A 7,992-nucleotide genomic window follows, 5' to 3' on the forward strand; every position below is an offset into this window, starting at 1 on the left:
TCATGAGGGTGGTGTAGCAGCTTTTAAAGCTTGTGTAACGCCTGCATGAACATTCCCTCATCTATTGTCGGTTTGCATCTGACGGGTACTTCTCCCTTTCTTTGGTGCTTGCTCCCCTCTACTCACATGCACTAGAATATCACTACCTCACACACATTCTCTTGGGAAGATAAATATCAAGCCATCCCCAGGCAATCCTTATCCCCAGTCAACAAAGGTGGGTGCTTCATAATGGACCCTCTATTTTTTATTGAAGTTCATTTATATGAAACCGTTGGCTTTATATGCATACTCACAAACCCATCTGGGTCCCATTCTGCCCTGTGTTGAACGAATGTCTGCATACGCGCATGCACACACATCCACAACAGCGGATATCACTCTCCCCACACACCTTATCTCCAATTGACATACACACCTTACCTATTGGCATATCACCACATAAAGGTGAACAGCCAGCGGTCCTTCTACATACAGTACTCACGTTCTCTCTCTCTCTCTCTCTCTCTCTCTCTCTCTCTCACACACACACACACACACACACACACACACACACACACACACAGAGGTGCATACAGGTCATGGTCTTGAATTCCTCAAATATGACGATTTAGCAGGGCCACAAAACAATAAGCAGACAGAATATGATCATTGACTGATGCTGCCTCCCATTTCGTGTGCATGGATACGTTTACAAAGGAGAACACCTCAACACAATAATCCTCTCTTTCAAGGATCCTACCCTACCCTCTCGGATCTGCAACAATTGAAGCTAGCTAGCAGTATCCATCATTCAAGATTCGAAGCACATTGGAGGAGCGACTTGGATGAGCACATACAGGTCCACTCACAGATTCAGAAGGAATGTGCTTCGAATCTTGAATGATGGATACTGCTAGCTACAACATTTATTCAACCTGTGAGATGGAGATAAATACAGGTAGGTGCAACTGCACCTACTCAGTATAGAAATTCTTGCACTTATGGTTCATATGAACTCCTCAGCTTAAATCAGTTTTCTAATGGTTTTTCTTTTTTTTGGACACGACTACATATGAAGATACTGTTGGTTGTTACTTTGAGTAATACACATAGCTGTAATTTAATGAGAAGTGTCAAGGCAAGTGATTAAACACATGAAACATGTCTGTGTTGTTTGCATTTGATAGGTAGTATATCGGATTCCTTTCAAATCTAAAAAATGATTCTGAGTCTTTGTACATATGAAAGAATAACATTATTTATGGTAATCAATTACAAAAAGCTGTTTAGAGGTTTTCACTCGATGTTCCTTTCAAGGGTGAGGATAAACATCGGCTCTAGATTGCAGTTGGTACTTGGAAAATAAAAATACTATTGAGGGTCTTCATGGTCTATGCACAATAAGATTTACTTTTGACGTCTGACCCTAGTTACGGACATCTGATTCATGGTTTTTTTATAACATAGCTGATTCTTTTGGATCCTGAGTCTGATTTGCTATAAGACTTTGAATAAATAATAGGCAATACAATCATTTTAATATGACTAAGCGTGTGACTTACTGGTTCGTATTGATACCTTGTTTCTTTCCATTTGCTGAACAATTGATTAACCATACCTAAATAATCACTTTGACGGAGTTTGTACTATTGCCTTTTAACTTTCCGTCTAAAAGCTGGCCAATGCACTTTTGTCGGAAGAAGATGAACATAATAAACTTTGATATTTACGTAGTGGTAATGGATATATGGAAATTGTAGGCAAAGCCTTTACTTTTGAATGATTGCTAGAGCCTTAAACCTCATGTGAGGGTCTCAGCAGAGATGGCTTTGACTGGAATTTTGAAAAGTTATCCGTACAAAGGAGATGTTGCCCAAATTTTCAATTTTTAGAGATCTGTAATACTAGAAATTGGAGGGATACTTCATACTGATACCTTTCTTTGTCTGTTAAAAATAATTGCAGGATTAGAGGTAAAATTATACTAGTTCATAAGTTCTGAACACTCACATTTTTTTGACATAGAAGTTTACACTCTTGAATATTCTTAATTGGTTTTGTGGACTGTCGCTTGGCTACGAACTTGTGAACCAGAATACGGTGCATACAACTTCCATTGGGCTACCTCCATGGATTGTAGCTCGACACTTAGATCTAGTTTACACAGATTAGGTTATTTTTGGATTTTTACTTAATTGCTTAAGATATAATCGATCTTTCGATCTCAATCAAATTATATGAATGCTTATGCCTCTGGTAAAGATCTTCGAGGAACTGGTAATGACTAGAACTTTTGAAATACAATCTGTATGTAAATAATATGTTGTCCAACTTAAACATCCACCTAGTAAAATGGCCTTATAGACATGTACTTCTATCTTTGTATGCAGGAAATCACTTCTAATGAAGGTAAGTATATAGTGGTGACTTCACAATTACAAAGTACTTTTTGATGCTCTTGGATACGTACATAATTCTTAACACAAATGTTTTACTTTGAAATTCGTTCAAATTAAACGAGCCTTAATCCTCAAGTGGGGGTCTCGGAAGAGATGGTAGTAGACTGGACTTTCGAAAATTGATCCAATTTACAAAGTGATGTTGTCCAATTTTTTCTATAATTAAAAGATTTAAACATTAGCATAAATAAATGACTCAAACTTGATATTAGATCTTTGTTATGGTGGTAGTTTGTGTTGTAATTTTTGACACCAATAACAAAGGGAGGGAGTCGTTGACACCTGTCTTCCCAAGTAATGCTAGTTCTGACAGGCTTGTGTTTCTTGGACGGTGGCAGGTAAGAGATTCTTTCCTTGGGATTACAACGAAAACTTTAGCAGTAACGGACGATCGTCCAATGTACCAGAAAATGTACCAGCTAGATCCTTCTACATGCAGATGTAGTGGAAGCTCATCCCAAAGGATGGACACATAAGATACAACACTAAGATATTATAGTGTAATGAGCAAAGATCAAATTTTTGATCTAAATGATTGTATTATCCATTAGATACGGAATGTTGTATTGGTGTATATGAAATGATTTATGACATCTTGTTTTAAAATATTGTTATTTAATATATTATCTAATGCAAATGTCTAAGTATGGTTCAAGTATGAGGGGATTTTTCATACTTAAACACACACGCACGCACACACACACACACACACACACACACACACACACACACACACACACGTGGATGGACTGTTACATGTGTCTAAGCCAGGACGCTTGTGCATGTTGCAAGCGCATCAATCCCTTGCATCAAGACACAAGGATGGCCAACTAACGGCTACATGTGGTGACAGGTATGGAAACATGATGTCGACATTGCAGATCAAGCATGTCCTATAGGATCTAATGCATGGACCACTCTACCATCCATTATTTCTCTAGCATCTTTAAGAAAAGTAATACATGTACCAATTTTGACATGTGGAAGTCTTCAACTCTCAAGGACTTTCAAGATCTATTATAAAGAGTATAGATAGACTATTTCTCATTTGTAGGTTTGTCAAGTTTGGGAGAAAAGTTTTTCTTGAGCAGTGCATTTGATTAGCATTAGCAGTGCTTTGTTTCTTTAAAGTAGCACTACCTTTAATATTTTTTTTCTAGCACAAACTGTCTTTAGTATGCAATAGCAATGTTTTGTTTGTGTATCCGACTAATAGGAAAAAAAAAAGGCTTAGTGTAATCCCACCTACAATTTTTGAATTCACTAATATAACCTGAGTTTGAAGGCCAAGGATAATGTCCTGGCAAGTACTTGAGAAAACCCAAGTTTAGCCTAACTCTACCTATCTCTAAATTCTAAATTTGAAGGCACAAAAACCTACAAAACCTATAGAAACTTAGTGCATAAAACTTCAAATATATGCAATTCACCTCTAAAACTTCTCATTTTCAGGTTTTCAAAGTTTGAGATCAAGAGGATTGTGCATCTGTTAGTGCTAAAAAAAACCCAGGTTTAGTGTAATCCCAACTACAATTTTTTAGTTTCATCTCTAAAAAATACAGCCTAGAGAAATTTGGTGCAAAAATGTTTAATTTACCTCTAAAACTTCTCATATTGAAGAGCATGGTTAACAAAGATCACGATTTAGAGTAATCACATATGTAGGTTTTCCAAGTTTGTGGTAAAGAGGATTGTGTATCCTAGAAAAAAACCAACTTTAGTGTAATCCCCTCTACAATTTTTTAGGTTTACCTCTAAATTCTAAATTTAAAGGCAAGAAAAACTTAGAGAAATTTAGTGTAAAAACCTACAATTTACCTCTAAAAACCTACACATATGTAGGTTTTCCAAGTTTGTGGTAAAGAGGATTGTGTATCCTCGAAAAACCTTTCGATTTAGTCAATTTACCTATTGCTCTGATGCTTGTGTGAATGGCCCCAATGCGAGTCAATATAGCCAATTTACATATTGCCTCGATGCATGTACACTTACGAATCGCCCCGATGTGAATCATCCCTTCCCACTACGGTCGGCTACCACAAACCATCACATTCGACTATCGCCGAATGTGACTTCTCAAATCTTTCTCTCTACTGCCTATGGGACAGGAGCAAAGATCTTGGCAAAATCTCTCTCTCTCTCTCTCTCTCTCTCTCTCTCTCTCTCTGTGTGTGCGAAAGCAATACTGCTTAGCCTCTCTTTGTCTCTTGCCTCTCTCTCTCTCTCTTTGACTTCGTGCACTGGCAACACAAGTGATCTCACTCTCTCTTTATCTCTTGAATACTTCCAGTAGTGCTTGAAAAAACCTAGCCTTTTAGTGTAATTTCACCTATAAATTTTGAGATTTACCACTACATTTTAAATTTGAAGTTGAGAAAACCTACAAAATTTAGAGAAATTTTGTGTAATAACCTTTTAATACAATCAATATTTCCACAATGCTAGTGTGAATCGTTCCCTTCTCGGCTTCGATCGACCACGAGGAACCATTGGCTGTCATCAAACACGACTTCAAGCCTTTCTCTCTACCGCAAGACCTTGGCGAGAGATTTTTGCCTCTCTCTCTCTCTCTCTCTCTCTCTCTCTCTCTCTCTCTCTCTCTCTCTCTCTCTCTCTCTCTCTCTCTCGTACTTTCAAGAGTGCTTGAAAAGAAGTAGGTTTAGTGTAATCTCCCCTACAAATTTTGAGATTTACCATTAAACTTTACACACTCACTACAAGAGGTTGTGTGTACTTGTGACGCTGTTAGCGACGAAAATACATTGGGTTTTTATACTCCCCTGCGTCGCTAACAGCGTCGATACAGGAACATCGCTATAAGCGTCGCTATCGTTGTCGCTATATAACGACGACCATAGTGATGCTTACATGCTACCTATAGCGATGTTCATAGCAACGTTGCAGAGCCTTATATAGCGACGTCCGAGAGTAAATTTTTTTTATGGCAGGGCATTCACCCATCAACCATATTGAATGTTCCAATAATAGAGTAAACCTAAATGAATCCAAGATAAGCCCAGATTCACCTTTGAAAGAACGTGCAAGCTTAGGTATAGACCCAAAGTAGTCACCCTCAAGACAATATAACCATTAACTCCATCATCCATAGTATTGTTTGCAGAATAAAGATACAAAATTAAATTGATGAAAGTAAATCAATGACAATTGTACACATCATAGGCAAAATCACTTGATTGTTAAACTTTGCAAATGTAATAGTTACAACACCATTGTCATTATTGAGAAAATATACATGGTTTTCCAATAGTTACAAAAAGACGTATACACATCATCTCATGATACATATGATATGACAAAAGGAAACTAATGTTATCTAGCTCGGCTAGACTGACGTCGTCTAATCAGACGTCTCATCGCGTACAAGCGGTGTATTTGTCGGATTCTTTAAAATAAACAATAAGACAACTTTCTGTAAGTATAAACATATAATTTACAAAACAATACAACAAATAGAAAAGAGTAAACCCTAATACCAACCATGCCGCCGCGAGAACTCAGAATCTCCATCAGGGTGTTTAAGCCCTTCCTACCTTCGTATTTGTGCTCGTACGGTGTGGGGTCATGTCCTATCATCGACCACTGTCAAAATATACAAAGAATCCATTATGCTAGAATTTAAAAACCCTAAACCCTAAACTATCAAACCTAAAGAGCAATGCAAAAACACTTACAAAATCGGACTCAAATGATGCCCACCCGCCGCTCCCCAAGTGGTGCGAGCTCCCTGCCTCTACCCGCGCTTTGGCTGCCTCCTTTTGTTGCTTCCACTTGTCAGGATTCTTGCGCGCTAATTTCTTCACATTCTTCCAATCTTCTTTGGCCATTAAATCTAGTCTGTTCCACCCGGGTTCCACCCATGCTTTATTGCCTTTTGCACTTCAGAACGCTTGTGCTTCCAGTATTCATGCATTCGAACCTTCATCAGGTCTTCATTGAAGCGGTCATCCCGTGTTGAAAGGGGAAACTCGTCATGCAAAATGCTGATGACTCTGTCTTTTAAATCACTTGGTGCTTCACTCCAGGTGTTTAGTATGTAGTGTCTAAACACCTGAGAGCAAAGACCGCGCATGTGCGAGATCACCTTCTTGCCTTCGTCATCCAAGATGTCCCACCACTAGATGCTGCTTGCCCCACCACTAGATCTAGTTGATTGGGTGAAAGAGACGCTAAGAAGCAGTAATAGTGCTTCTTAGTGTCTGTTTCACCCGATCAACTAGATCTAGCGGTGGGACAAGCAACATCTATGAGCAGAGACAGATCACTTCCTTCGCGATTGCAGCTTCAGTCTCCATCGCACTCATAGCGCAGTGCTCGTCGTCCCTGCTTGTGAGAACATACCTAGAGCATACGTCCTAGAGTGGACGCAAAGACACATTAAATACAATGACTCAATGATACATATAGACAGAAATGGACAAAAAGCCACGTGAATACAATATATATTATAAAACGAAGCAAAATTGTTCAAATACAATATTTATGGCTTTAAGAGGTCTCTCTCTCATCCTCGCATAGCTCAACATAACTTCCTATATCTATATAGAGCTCTCCATTTAGATAGATGTCCTCCGTTTCATTTTGTAGATCCTTTGCATGCACCCCATAGAGAGTAGCAGCTTGATGCTCGTCTGGCACCACCTCAGCAGCTTTTGACTGAGCATCTTCTCCGATCTCCTCCATTTATGCCGCTGTGATTGGCACATGGTAGCCGTCATACGTCCGTGCACTACGAGGGGCTATCTCTATGACGTACCACCAGTTTGATGCAGACTTTGTAGGATGAAATATCACCTGCAAGAGCCACATAACTTACATGAGAGCTTCCAAGCACATAACTTCTAAAATTGGATATTACTATTTACATACTTACTTGTTCAGAATGCTCGGGTAGTATGAAAGTGTCTCTTAGGTCAGTCCATTTCCTTGTTGAATCCACCTCAAGGAAACCAGACTCTCCTCTACGCACAATAATGTTGCGACCCTCCATGATTATCTTGAACAATTGCACGTCGAACAAGTCGACAAAAAATACTCTATAATCGATCCTCAAAATCTCTTGTATTGTGCCGAAGTAAGTGAATTCCGCCACCACAAGTTCTGCATCAGAGGACCGTCGTCGACTAGACTGTTCGAATTTTGCCATGATTCCACAATCTTGAGTAAAATGCTTTTTTCGATCCGTTCCACCCTAAAATGTCGACCTTTACACCATGCTGCTGTGTATGACTTATACTACAACCAACAAAGATTATGAGTGGCCGTTCAAACATCTAGAAAGTCACTAGTCGTACATTGCAAACTTACCTTGGTTGTGAAACCCTGAGAGTACTCCCACTCCTCCTCAGTCACTTCTTCATCGCACTGTTGTGCGCTTTTCAATTGGTTGTGCAACCATCTTAAGCTCATGAATGTTGGTAGGCTCTCCAAACCCTCCAGATAATGCATCGGTGGTCGTCTTCCCCGTCTCCACTCGATTTGTGCCCTTTGTCGCTCTTGCTTTGCATCCTCATATTGTGAAATCCACTTTTGC

Source organism: Adiantum capillus-veneris, chromosome 30, assembly GCF_014529385.1.
Source record: "Adiantum capillus-veneris isolate H3 chromosome 30, ASM1452938v2, whole genome shotgun sequence".
In the NCBI taxonomy this organism is placed as follows: domain Eukaryota; kingdom Viridiplantae; phylum Streptophyta; class Polypodiopsida; order Polypodiales; family Pteridaceae; genus Adiantum; species Adiantum capillus-veneris.